General features: G+C 45.0%; 1 non-coding gene across 1 annotated transcript; it reads right to left on the reverse strand.

Moving 5' to 3' along the window:
* Positions 1–13,164: 13,164 nt before the first annotated feature.
* Positions 13,165–13,238, reverse strand: Trnan-guu (transfer RNA asparagine (anticodon GUU)). The gene has a single exon. It is a non-coding gene; the product is annotated as a tRNA-Asn (tRNA).
* Between the last annotated feature and the right edge of the window lie 115 nt (positions 13,239–13,353).

The following is a 13,353-nucleotide window of genomic DNA, read 5'->3' on the forward strand; positions in this document are numbered from 1 at the left end:
ACCTTTTAAAAAGTGTGTTCCAACTTTTAAATGTGTTCTAACTTTTAAGAATCTAGGAATTAAATATTTGTAGAGGCAATGGCCCTAACTTTTTGGTCACAAATGACACAAGAATTTATCTGTGAAGCTGTGAATTTGCGTAGGGTTGGACACGCAAGCGTAGCATTTATTGTTTACGTATGCACTACAATAATGTGCAAACGAACTTCTAAACGCTACTTCCTGTGACGTTGTAAGCAACCGCTTTATCCTGCTTAAAAGCCTTGTAGAAGGCGGCACCGATACCGTCTGGCCCTGGCGTCTTTCCAAAGCTCAGTGCGTCAATCGCCCATTCTAGTTCTCCTACCATGATCTCTTTCTCTAGCTTTTCTGTTACTTCGTTTTCAAGGCATGGTAACAGCGGCAGAAAATCAGCTTCGAATCCTTCTGCCCGAGTGCGCTCATTCGCAAGACTTCGCAGTAATTCTCAAAGAAGGCTCGCCTCATTGTTTTTGTCCCGCACCACTTCATTACCGTATGTTACGGCTGTGATCTCGTTACGCGAGGCATAACCCCTCTCGTCACCAAGCGAACGTTTCGTATTAGGTTTTTTTTTTTTTTTATAGGCTGCTTGCCACACCACAACTTCTCTGCGCGTGCGCGTACGACCGCCTCTTAGTACCTTTCCGCTTCAATCGCGTCTTACTGAACAGCGCTGCAAACTGTGTTTAAAATTTGGTCAGTAAATTATTGCAGCCCATAGTCATAAAATTTATTCTTGAGGTTTTACGTCCCAAAACCACGATATGATGATAAGAGACGCCGTATAGTACAGGGCTGTTCTACCACCTGGGCTTCTTTAACGTGCGCATAATTATAAAGCCACGTGCCTCTAGCATGACGCCTCCATCAAAAGCCACCCACCTCGGCCGGGATTCAATCCCGCGACCTTAGGGTCATCAATCAAGCGCCATAATTACTATACCACCACTTCGTTTTTTTTCTTTATCGTCTGCTTCTACAGCACACTAATAGAACACATAAATACATTTACAAAGCATTTCAGTCACACTAAAATGACATGGTCACTTTAATATTGCTTCAAGTTTACAAGATTATCTAGGATAGCTACCCAATCAGGGGCTCGGCTAGTGCCCGATAGATTTCTCTAACATGTGCAATACTTGCAATGAAAATTTCCCGTACAGTGCAAACCTTTACGTCGACACAGTGTACTGCCATTCTTGTTTTCCGCAAGCTGTGGAAGCTCAGGAGCATGAACATGTCGGCAGAAACCGTATATACTTATGGGTGTAATTGGTAGATCTTTGGGTTCGTTGCAGAATTTCTCAGTGAAAGAATGCGTCCCAGCAATCGATGAAAGCATGATCAATGGTCTCCGGTTTTTTTACGCACCAAGCACTCAACAGTCCATGCTTATGTATGCGTAAATACCTTTCTGGTCTAACCATGTTTTTACTGGTAGGGTATTAGTATGTAATTTAAAGAAGAACGATTTAACTGTTGATGGAACGGGCATCCATTTAACACGCTTCAACAAGTCATTTCCTGGCTGGACCTCCTCTGTTAACAACTCTGTATACTGGCACGGACAACATTACATCAACTAAGTCTTTGTACATTTTTTTTCCTATCAATTGTAGATAAATAGTCCAAAGAAAACCGTGCACGCAATACACGAAACGACACAACCACTTCAAGCATGTATCCAGTCACACTTTGCCCACCGTATTCACAGCACATTATGATGAATTCGGGTGGAGCACTTGCCAGCGGTACCTGTATGATTGTGCGTAAGAAATTATCCCTTTGATCTCGTAAGAAAAAAAAAAAGAAACGTGAAGTCCCAGTCCGCCACTGCGAACTGCTGGCCGAAACAAATTAGTGCGACTCGCACGTTCAAAACTTGATCCCCATATAAATAAAGCGAAAAACAGCTTCCGTCCAGACTTGTAAACGATTGTCAAGTCGAACTCTTGAAGGCGTAAGCTCCGCCTGGCCAGACGTCCTGAAGGGTCTTTGAGATTGGCCAGCCAGCAGAGGGCATGGTGATCTGTAACAACTCTGAACGGGCGGCCATACAGGTAAGGTCGGAACTTTGCTATTGCCTGACAACAGCTAGACATTCCTTTTCCGTGGTTGAGTAATTCGCCTCCGCTGATGATAAAATCCTGCTAGCATAAGCAATAGCACGTTCAACGCCGTCTTGCCACTGGACGAGGACTGCACCAAGGCCGATGTTACTGGCATCTGTGTGCAGTTCAGTGTCGGCATCTTCATCGAAGTGTCCAAGTAAGGGCTGAGTCTGAAGGCGCTGCTGAAGTTCGGCGAAGGCGCGTGTTTGCTCAGGGCCCCACACAAAGGGAACATCTTCTTTTCTCAGACGGGTCAGAGGTTCGGGTATGTTTGAAAAATTTTGCACAGAACGTCGGTAGTATGCGCAGAGGCCTAAAAATCGACGCACGTCACGTTTGTTGGCAGGTGGTGGGAATGCTGCGACAGCCAATGTCTTTTCTGGGTCCGGCCGAATACCATCGCGGCTAACAAGGTGGCCGAGGAACTTTAGTTCGTCGTAACCAAAATGGCATTTCTCTGGTTTCAGTGATAGGCCTGCGATACGAATTGCGACAAAGACAGATCGGAGCCGCTGCAAGTGCTGCTCAAACGTTTGTGAAAAGATAACGACGTCATCTAAGTAAACAAGGCATGATTCCCACTTAAGACCTGACAGTACTGTATCCACCATTCTTTGGAATGTAGCGGGAGCAGAACACAGGCCGAATGGCAGCACTTTAAATTCGTACAGACCATCAGGAGTTATGAAGGCTGTCTTTTCGCGGTCGCGTTCATCGACTTCGATCTGCCAGTAGCCGCTTCGTAAATCCACGGAGGAGAAATATCGTGCATGTCGAAGGCGATCCAGTGAGTCGTCGATGCGTGGAAGAGGGTAAACGTCTTTCTTCGTCACTTTGTTGAGCTTCCTGTAATCGACGCAAAATCGAAGAGTGCCGTCCTTCTTCTTTACCAGTACGACGGGGGACGCCCATGGACTGGTCGAGGGTTGGATTACGTCGTCGTCGAGCATCTGCTTCACCTGAGAACGTACGATTGTTGCATCTTTTGCACGCACACCCTCGCCATGGACATAATTTGCAAAGCATACCATACTCTGGCAAATGAAAACAAATTACAAGCACTCGCGCGACCGAACACTCACAGACCTCGGCCAATCCAGCCGCCTGTTTAAAGGGACACTAAAGGCAAATAACAATTTATGTCAGAGTGAAAGCTCAATGTCTAAAACAGCAATATTATCAACAGCAGTGCCCTACTTACCGAGAAATTAAGCTAAATGTATTACACGATGAGCGCAACGAGCGGCAAATTTTCAAAATGATCCCGATGACGTATGAGAGTCTGCCTACAATTAATAACTATAGTAATCAAACTAGCAGCAATAGAAAAAAAAAAAGAAACTTCCGTGCATCAAGAGACGTAATAAAATGACGTTTGTTCGTTTCTGTTTGATTATGGAAAAAAGAACCTCTTTGGCGTTGCCATGGCAAACGGCGCGCGTGGTTCAAAGGTTCCGTTTTCGCCGAACTAGCCGAACTGCGCTTCGCCCGGCGCCCTGCTTCGCTCACGCGGTCGCGTCTCAGTGGTAGTTTCGGGATCTCGTACTGCCGCGTGTGTTTTGCGCGCTCGTGAAAGTCGCTCTGACAGAAAGTTCGACAAAATGCCGCATGCATGTGATGTTGCCGGATGCCCGAATGGTGCACGCCGCCAGTACACGCCGCCGCGCAGTAAAGGCGGGCAACGTTGGGCACGGCAGCAGTGACGTGTGAAAGACTGATTTCAGGCGGGTGATTTGAAGTGCGCTAACGCGATGCGAACCACTAAAACGTGATTTTATTTCAAAATAAGCATTTCCTTGGCACAAAAGTAGCACTACGAGGTTTCTGGACCGCTATTTTCAACAATCAACGTCGACTTAATATTTGCCTTTAGTGTCCCTTTAAGAGAGTACAAGATGAAATTGGAAAAATTGCTAGATAACGAGCCAACCAACTATGCGGAAGCGTGGGAGGATCTAAAGTAAATGTTAAGATGATCGCGATGGAAAAGTGGAAGCGTTGAGAAGAGAGAGAATCAACTTTATTGAGCTCGAATATTCGATGGTACGCGCAGGCACCAGACGGGGTGGTTCCCTATTCACGGGACCCATATATGTCTCCAGCAACTCCTGGCCCCTGACCGTCAATGCGAGCAGAGTCGGCAGGGCGGGGCTGGAAAACTAGGTCCCCCATCGCTCGAGGGGTTGGGGATTGGGGGTGTTGGGGGGAAGGGGAGGTGGGGGATTCTTGAGCTCTTTACATTCGGCTATGATGTGTGCCAGAGTGCCTCTTTCCGTTTTGCGGCAAGGGCAGAGTGTGTCGTGCTCCGCCGGGTACATTCGGTGCAACAGAACGGGATGCGCTAGCGATCCCGCCTGCGTGCGCCGCAGGATCGTTTGCTGTTGCCTGGTTAGTTGCGGGTGCGGTACATGGAAGTTTGCGCCTCGCGTTTCTGTACATTTTAGTAATGTCCTTAAAACTCGTCACGGGATGGGGTAGCTCAGCCGGCTCTGTAAACACACCTTCGGCCCGGATGGACAGTTCTCGGGCGTGGTGGTCGGCGAGGGCGCTGCCTTCCACCTTCGAGTGAGCCGGGATCCACACTAGTTCGATGGCTCGTCCCGGAGGCTTGTGCTTGGAGAGAATGGCGCGGGCAGCGGGAGAGATCACCCCCCTGCTGAAGCTTGCGTATGCTGACTTCGAATCTGTGACCACTGTGTCCACGCTCGGTTGTACGAGTGCAAGGGCCACAGCCGCTTCTTCGGCAACGGCTGGGTCTGTCGTCCTCAGCGACGCGCTGACGATAAGCTTGTAGATGGACGTGGCTACCGCCGTTGCTCGGTCGTCGTGTTTTCTGAGCGAGGCGTAGTACCCTAGGGTTCTCCTCCAACTGTCGGGCCAGGGGCCTTGGCTCGCGCGGTCCGTCTCCCTTCGTCCTTCCCCGGTTGCATGTTCCTGGGGAGTGGCTTGGTTTGAATGACCTCTTTCCACTGCTCGGGAAGGGCCGTCTCGGTTGGAAGTGGTTCTATCTGTCATCCTATTTTCCGTAGGCTCCGGCTTAGCCTTACCCTTTGGTTAGACAAGTGAGCCTCAATCAGCTCCTCCACCGTGTTATGAGCGCCCATGTCCAGCAGCTTCTGCGTGGGCGAGTAGATCGACACGCCCATTGCCTGCTTGGTTTGCTTTACGCATCGTCTTCAGGGTGTCCCTGTTTGCCTTCGTTAGCTGAAGGTACGGGGCAGAGTACTATAGGTCACCCTCGACACGACGAACGCGCGCACTAGGCGCATTGCATCGTCTTCCTTTAGGCCATCTGTTACGATTAGAGACCCTTCGGATCACACTTAATATCTGTTCCGAGGTGTTCTTGATCTTCGTGACGGCCGCATACGCTCGTCCGTCGCTTTGCAGCAGCAGACCGAGGATTCTGAACTGTTCGCGTCGGTTTGATGGCCATGCCGTCGATGGTGAGGATCACGTTCGGCGGCAGTTCCTTCTTGGGTCTTCCCGACCGAACCATGAGCAGCTCTGATTTCTGTGGAGCGCAGCTCAGCCTGCAGGTCTTTGCATAGTCATGTACGGTCGTTGCCGCCCTCTGTCCTCCTGGCGGAGGAATATATATAGGTCTTAGTCTGACCTCTAATAAAGTCGTCTGTCTGTCTCTCTCTCTCTCTCTGTGTATTCGCGGAGGCATACGACAAAAAAACAACTACCGCCGTCTTTTCGAAGTGCCCACATATCGTTTTAATTCCAAAAACAGAGGATCGAGAGAAATTAATGTCAGTGAGCTCATATAGGCCAATAAGTCTCACCAACTGTGATTATACGAAGTGTGAATGAAAGTTCTTGGGAAGAGATTAGAAACTGGGATCAAAGACTTGGATGGGTCACAGCAAACATGTGGCATAAAAGGGCTTACCATTTGCACAAACACACATGCAGCACGCAGTGTCTTTGAATGTTGTGACGCTCTCGATAGCCGAGTCGTCATGTTGCAGCTCGACTTAGCAAATGCATTTGATAGAGTGTCGCACGAAGCGCTGCTTTTATTACATGATCATGTAAACGTTGGTGATGTTATTATGCACCGCGTTAAAACGGCATATCAAGACTGCGCAATACGGGTCATAATTAATAAAACTCTCAGCGAAAGAATTCTTGTTAAATCACGTGTCCAGGCAAGGGTGTCCTAAGCCCTCTATACTTTTGGCAGTTCGAGTCTTTCTGCTTGGCTGTTATCAGTAACGAAAATATTAGACGCTTCAGACTGCAAACGACCGAAGTAAAGGTCCTAGGCTACGCGGACGACATTGCCGTATTTTGTGATGATCGAGAAAGCAATCAGGACAAGAGATAAACTGGAATAAAAGCGTTGGTATATGGCACGGCAACTGGGACGCAGCGCCAGAACACTTCTCTTCGGCACTGTGGACGACGACAAATGTGAAGTATCTGGGAGTGCCGCTGCAGTATTACAAGTATAGCAAGGATTATTGGCTAGAGAACGGCACAGTAACCAGTGTTTTCAAGATGCATTGCATTCTATGAGCGCACAATTGACTTTAACTGCTGGGTTTTTCCAGGTCTAGGCTTGCGTACGCACGCAACTTCACAAACGAAGTTTATGTGGAATTTTTACGAAAAAGGTAAGGCTGTTGGTGGTTATCATTTTCAATGAATAAAAAAAAATCAAGATTTCCGAAGGCTATATACTTACCGTTTTGGTGAAAAATGGTCGAAAAGCCGATTTCACCAAAATGAGAGACTTACCTTTGGAAATCTCGATTGTTTCTAATTTTTCAAGTTTCCTCTCATTTTGATCAAATCGATTTTTCGACCATATCTCAAAAAATGGTCGATTGTTTCGAATTTTCGAAGTTTCCTTTCATTTTGATCGAATCAATTTTTCGACCATTTCTCTCCAAAACGGTAAGCCTTTGGAAATCTCGATTGTTCCGAATATTTGAAGTTTCCTCTCATTTTGATCAAATCGATTTTTCGACCATTTCTCACCAAAACGGTAAGTCTATAGCCTTGGGAAATCTTGAACTTTTCGATTTATTGAAAATGATATCCTGACATAGCTTTGATGAAAATCCCACCTAAATTTGATTAGTGATGCGTATATGGATGCTCAGATATGGAAACGCAGGATTTGCTTTAAACTATGTGGTGAAAGAATGCAGCCCAACTTAAAAACACTGTTTACTGTGCTGCTCCAGTAGCCGAGGGGTAAGGTGTTCGCTTCGTAACTGGGAGGACAATGGTTCGAATCCCGCTGTCGGCCTCGTAGAAAGGTTGCTGACAGCTTTGAAGTTGTTAATATTTCTATTTTAGAAACCTTTGTAGCCCTTTGATGAAATTGATATAGAGCATTTTACACCGACGTTCCCACCACGGCGGTAGCAAAGTGGTTGAGCGTCCGCTTCCAATGTGGGAGGTACCGGGTTCGATACCCGGTGCCGGCCGGAGGCCACCGGATTAATAAAAGGCAGAGGAGCACCCTGACCTGGCGCTCGGTTATTTATGGGTACGCACCTCAACGGGTACCTCCGTTAAAATTAGGTACGGGCGGGCTTCGTAGTAGTGCTACGGCTGTACGATGCATAAATCGCTCGGGGGGGCACACCCCTTTGTGGGAACCACGGCGTGGGACCGCCTGGCCTTTCGGCCCCTTCCGGTCCCATGTCGTGTGTTGCGTGCCCCCTACTTTTGTTTAAAAAAACGAAGTTTGTGTTTTTTATGGAAAAAAAAAGTGGCTCGCGAAACCTTAAGGCCACCCCAATGTTAACAGTAGTTCTCCGCATTACTTCTTTCCAGGTTCACAAATTGTGTGTCATCACGTGCACTTTTGCAACTTCTTTCCAGGTTCACAAATTTTGTGTCATCACATGCACTTGAACTTTTGCAGCAAGCTCACGGTACAACTTCCGGTGTCTGAGCAATGCCAGCTCTGTCATTCGAACCAGCAACCTTTTGGTTATGAACTGAACACCATACACACTCAGCTATCGGCACGGCACAGAATGCAATGATTAGAAGTTGGTCTGTGCATTACCGCAGCTCTCGGTTAAAAATAAAAGGTGAACATGCGCGTTTTCGTCCCTGTACCCACACCAACGCATGCGCTGGTGCTTTTTTTTTTTCTTGCGGGGGGCGGGGTAATAACACCACGTTGTGATTCGAACCACCGCCCTTTCGTTTACGAGCTGAACACCTTACTGACTAGGCTACTGCGATGGTTCTGATAAGAGCGTTTAAAAGTTGGTCTGTACATTATACACATTCAATTTTTATCACATCGATTTTTGGACCATTTCTCACCAAAACGGTAAGTATAGCCTTTGGAAATCTCGATTGTTTCGAATTTTCGAAGCTTCCTCTCATTTGGATCGAATCGTTTTTTCGACCATTTCTCACCAAAACGGTAAGTATGATATAGCCTTGGGAAATCTTGAACTTTTCGATTTATTGAAAATGATATCCTGACATAGCTTTGATGAAAATACCACCTAAATTTGATTAGTGATGCGTATATGGATGCCCAGATATGAAAACGCAGCCTTTACAGCTGCGTTTCCAAAGCTCAGTGCGATTGACGCACTGAGCTTTGGAAAGACGCCAGGGCCAGACGGTAACGGTGCCGCCTTCTACAGTGCTTTTAAGCAGCATATAGTGGTTGCTTACAACGTCACAGGAAGTAGCGTTTATAAGTTCATAGCCCATTATTGTAGTGCATACGTAAACAATAAATGCTACGCTTGCGCGTCCAAGCCTACGCAAATTGACAGCTTCACAAATAAATTTGGGTGTCATTTGTGACCAAGAAGTTAGGGCCATAGCCTCTACGATACTTTAATTCCAAGACTTCTTTTTTATTTTTGAAAGTTTCGTCACATTTTGAGAATTTTAAGAAAACGTCATTTAACATCCAACATATGGGTCATTTGTGAAGGGGACTGAAACTTCACGTTTCGAAAAACATATATCGATACTGCTTTCCACAATGACTAAAATTACGAAAATATCTTCAGCCGGCTTTTCAACAGACCTGATACTGCGTCCTTGGGTCGCTGTAGCACACGTCCGCTCACTGCGGTGGCCGGAAGTGGAATCCTCGGCTACTCGAACGGCACAGCGAACAGCGCTTACAAGTTGGTATGTAAAACATTGTGCAACTCATAATCATTAAACATAATGCTAGGACTGTTTGAGCAAGCCTCGCTGCATTTACCACTTCAAAAGAAAATTATGGGTTTCGTTCATGACGAAGATTTAGGGCTACAGCGTGGGCTACAGCAGTTAGGGCTACAGAAGTGAAAGTGAGGAAAAGTGATGTGAGGGTGAGCAGGAAGGAATGAAGGAGGGCAAAAGGTGAATCATGGCATAGCCATGCACATGGGCGTTGGCAGGATTTTTATCTTGGGGGGTGCAAACCCGTCTTGCATCGCTTCTGGTGGAGGGAGGAAGTGTTGGTGTAGCTTGGGTGTGGGGTAAGTGTCGTTGTTCGAGGGGGGCAAGTGCCCCTTTCGCACCCCCCCCCCCCCTGCCGACGCCCATGGCCATGCATAGCCATGTAGCAAAGCAAGGAGTGGGAAACGGAAGTGAGGGTGAGAAGGAGGGAAAGAAGGAATCAACGCGACCAGATCCGCTGATTCCTCAGTCTTCGCACCGCTATTGGCGGCTAGGATGATACTGCCCAATTTTTAAAACTTTCATTTCGTTCCTATAAAATAAATTATGGGGACCTTTTTGACTGGAAAGTTAGGGCTATAGGCTTTGGAATCAGTGAATATTTCGAATTTTTGAAGATTAGTTCCGTTCCGATAAAATAAACTTTCGGGGTCCCTTTTCACCGAAATGGACGAAAGATAGTGCGTTTTTTTTTAGTTTCTGAAGTTTCCTTTTATTTTCATCAAATAAATTTTTGGGGCCTTTTTGACCGAGAAGGTGGCATAGCCCTTGGAAATAGTGAATTTTTGAGTTTCTGTAGTTTTCCTGCGTTCAGATGAAGTAAATTTTGGAAATAGTGAATTTTTCGAATGTCTGAACTTTTGTTGCATTCTGATCAAAGAAATTTGGGGGTCCTTTTTTATCGGGAAGTTAAGGCATTTAGAAATAGTGAATTTCTCGAATTTCAGAAGTTTTCTAGTATTCCGATAATATAAATTGGGGGGGGGGGGGGGCTTTGACTGAAAAGGCAATGCTGTAGCGTGTGGAAGTAGTGAATTTTGCGAATTTTTAAGGCTTTGTTTTATTCCGATAAAATAAATTTTAGTGTCCCTTGACTGAAAAGGTAAAGCAGGCCCGCAGCCAGGAATTTTTTTCGGGGGGGGGGGGGGCACTTGCTGAAGGCCTTCACTATTCGTGAAAAACACATATTTTTATTATTTATTTACTGCAAAACATCCGTTTCATCAAAATTTCTGGGGGCGGGGGGGGAGGAGGGGCGGGGGCGCTGGGGCTGTCTATATGCCTGGGTTGCAGCGTATGCAAATCGTGAATTTTTAGAATTTTTGAAGTTTCGTTGCACTCCAGTCAAACAAATCTGGCAGCATTTTTGGCCAAAAAGGCATATATAATATTTTGGTTAAAATGCTTCCAAGATGTGTTTTATTGAAATTCGACATAGCAAGGCAATATCGAATAATTTCAGATTTCCTAAGGTTATAGCTTACCTTCTCAGTCAAAAGTACACCCGAAATCAATATTACCGAAATGCGACGAAATATCAAAAAATCGAAAAATTCAAGACTTCCAATGCCTTACCATTTCGGTACAAAATGGTCCAATACTCAATTTTTTTTTTCAAAGTGCGAGGAAACTTTAAAAATCGATGAACTGAAGATTTCCGAAGGATTACCTTACCTTTTTTGGTAAAAATGCCGTCATAATTTATTTTACCGAACTGCAAAGAAACTTAAAAAAATGAAAAAAATTCAAGATTTTCAAAGGCTATAGCCGTATTTTTATGGTCAGAAAGGCTCCCAAATATCATTTTGTCGAAATGCAACGAAGCTTCAAACAATCGAAAATTTCACTAATTGCGAAGGCCTTGAGAAAAAAAAAAACGCCTTACCTTTTGGACAAAGCAAGCAAAGTTTATTCAAGAAATGATATGTGTATTGAGTCTCGGACACACGAACCCAGCATTTAATCTTTATGCATTGGCTGCAACAACGTGCCGACAAACTTGTGCACAATATTTCTGGCGTTGTTCTGGTAGCCGAGAATACTCTTTGAGAACTCAGAAATTGTTTGCCTTTTTATGTGAAGTTGTAGCCTGAGTGAAGTTTATTAAAGCAAGATTTTACTTTCAGTATTAATATAATGAATGTGAGACGCAAACGTTTGTATAGGAATTTACTTGACGCTTTTTTTTTTTGCCGGTTCATTTGTATCGTAGGTTGTATCACTTATTACCTCAATGTGATGTGCTCAAGCGGGTAAAACGAATGCCAGTGAAACCGTCGATGAAATCTTTCTTTTTTTTTTAAACTGCACACTGGCACCCACCCTACAAAACCATGCATGCTTTCAGAGCAAATTAAAGGCCTCTTTGTTGCATGGTTTGGTTAACTGTTTCATTTGTACAACACCGGATATCACCTATCACATGTTTGTAGACTGTCATATATATATATATATATATATATATATATATATATATATATATATATATATATATATATATATATATATATATATATATATATATATGCCATATGCGGTGACAGATGGAGTGCCATATACGACATGTTTATGCTCACGTGTCAGACATGCGCATTTGAACGTACTCCCTGCAAATCATTACTTCGTCGAAGAGGTCATTTATATGCGATATGTGTTTGAGGCACCAAGTGACCGTCCCCAGAGTGGATAACAGTTCTAGAACTTATACTAAAGTTAAGTATTTTTAAATGTAAATGATCTAGTCGAATCGCTAGTGATCTAATTGATTTTTCTGTGTTGTTGTGCACCTGTCTTTTCATGTACTATATGTTTGACTCAAGGCAACAAGGAAAAAAAAGTTATGGTAACCGAGATGGCAAAATGTTCAGCTTGTACAATTGGGCGGTGATTCGAATCGCGCTGCCGGCCTCGCTGAGTAAAGATAAATAGAGCCTTAGAGTGATGCGGCTACCCGGGCTAATACGAGAAAGTACGTGCGTCTTTTAAGTTTAACGCATGGACCTCAATAATGTGCAGCCCAACTCGTAAACCCTACTTCCTGTGCTGTTCTAGTAGCCCAGAGCTTCTCTTAATTCCTCTGTTTTTTGTTTTTTTTGTATTAAAAAACCATGCGGGCACTTCGAAAGGACAGCGGCAGTTGTTTTTTTTTTTTCTAATATGCTTCCGCGAGCACCTGAAATAAATATCGTGCGGTGCCTTACGATTGGAAGGCGAAAACCATCTCCTTCATTCCGCCCGAAAGCTTTCCGCTGTCAAGGTGGTTTTGCCCTTGCACTTCACGTGGATTTGCAGCGCGAGAATAGCACACACTGGTATTCTTGTATGCGAGTAACTGCAGTTTTTAATGCGGTAAGAAATTGTCATCGTCGTCGAAATTATCTCCGTCAACATTATATAGTTGGGTGAAAGAAAAAACAAAAAACAAGACAGCATCGTCTTCAAAGCATGCTTACACAACTAGCATTTATTTCATCCTAATATTCCTGACTGCCACGTGGTCAAACACCAAAACAAATTCCCTCGGGAATTTGTTTTGGTGACCGAGCGGAAACCCGTTATGGATACACATTTATATATGCACATATGAAGTGCGCACGTGATGGCCGCGGCTTGATGTCGAGCCATTTCTGTGTGCGTGAAACAATTCTGCGAGCATTAGAAACGTGAAATATAGCGTACGTATAACTTAGGGTTAACGCAAGAGCGGAAACACGGCCATAGACTTTGTTGTTCTTGAAATACGTAAGAAACGCAGCAGCATTGTGTAAGGAGGTGTTATGAAGCAAGCTTGAGGGCATTTAATAATAATAATAATAATAATAATAAAAAAAAATTGCAAAGAGAAAAAAAACTTCGCCGCCCCCGGGAGGGCTCGAACCTCCAACCTTTCGGTTAACAGCCGAACGCGCTAGCCGATTGCGCCACGGAGGCGAAGATGCCAACCCGTCTCTAAAGTGAGTACTGTACCGTGTCGACTACGTTGACGTTTGACGATGTGCCTGCGTTTATGTGGTTTGCAGACTCGTTATGTTTGAACTGTATTGCA

The sequence above is a fragment of the Rhipicephalus sanguineus genome, chromosome 8 (genome assembly GCF_013339695.2).
Source record: "Rhipicephalus sanguineus isolate Rsan-2018 chromosome 8, BIME_Rsan_1.4, whole genome shotgun sequence".
NCBI classification, from domain to species: Eukaryota; Metazoa; Arthropoda; class Arachnida; order Ixodida; family Ixodidae; genus Rhipicephalus; species Rhipicephalus sanguineus.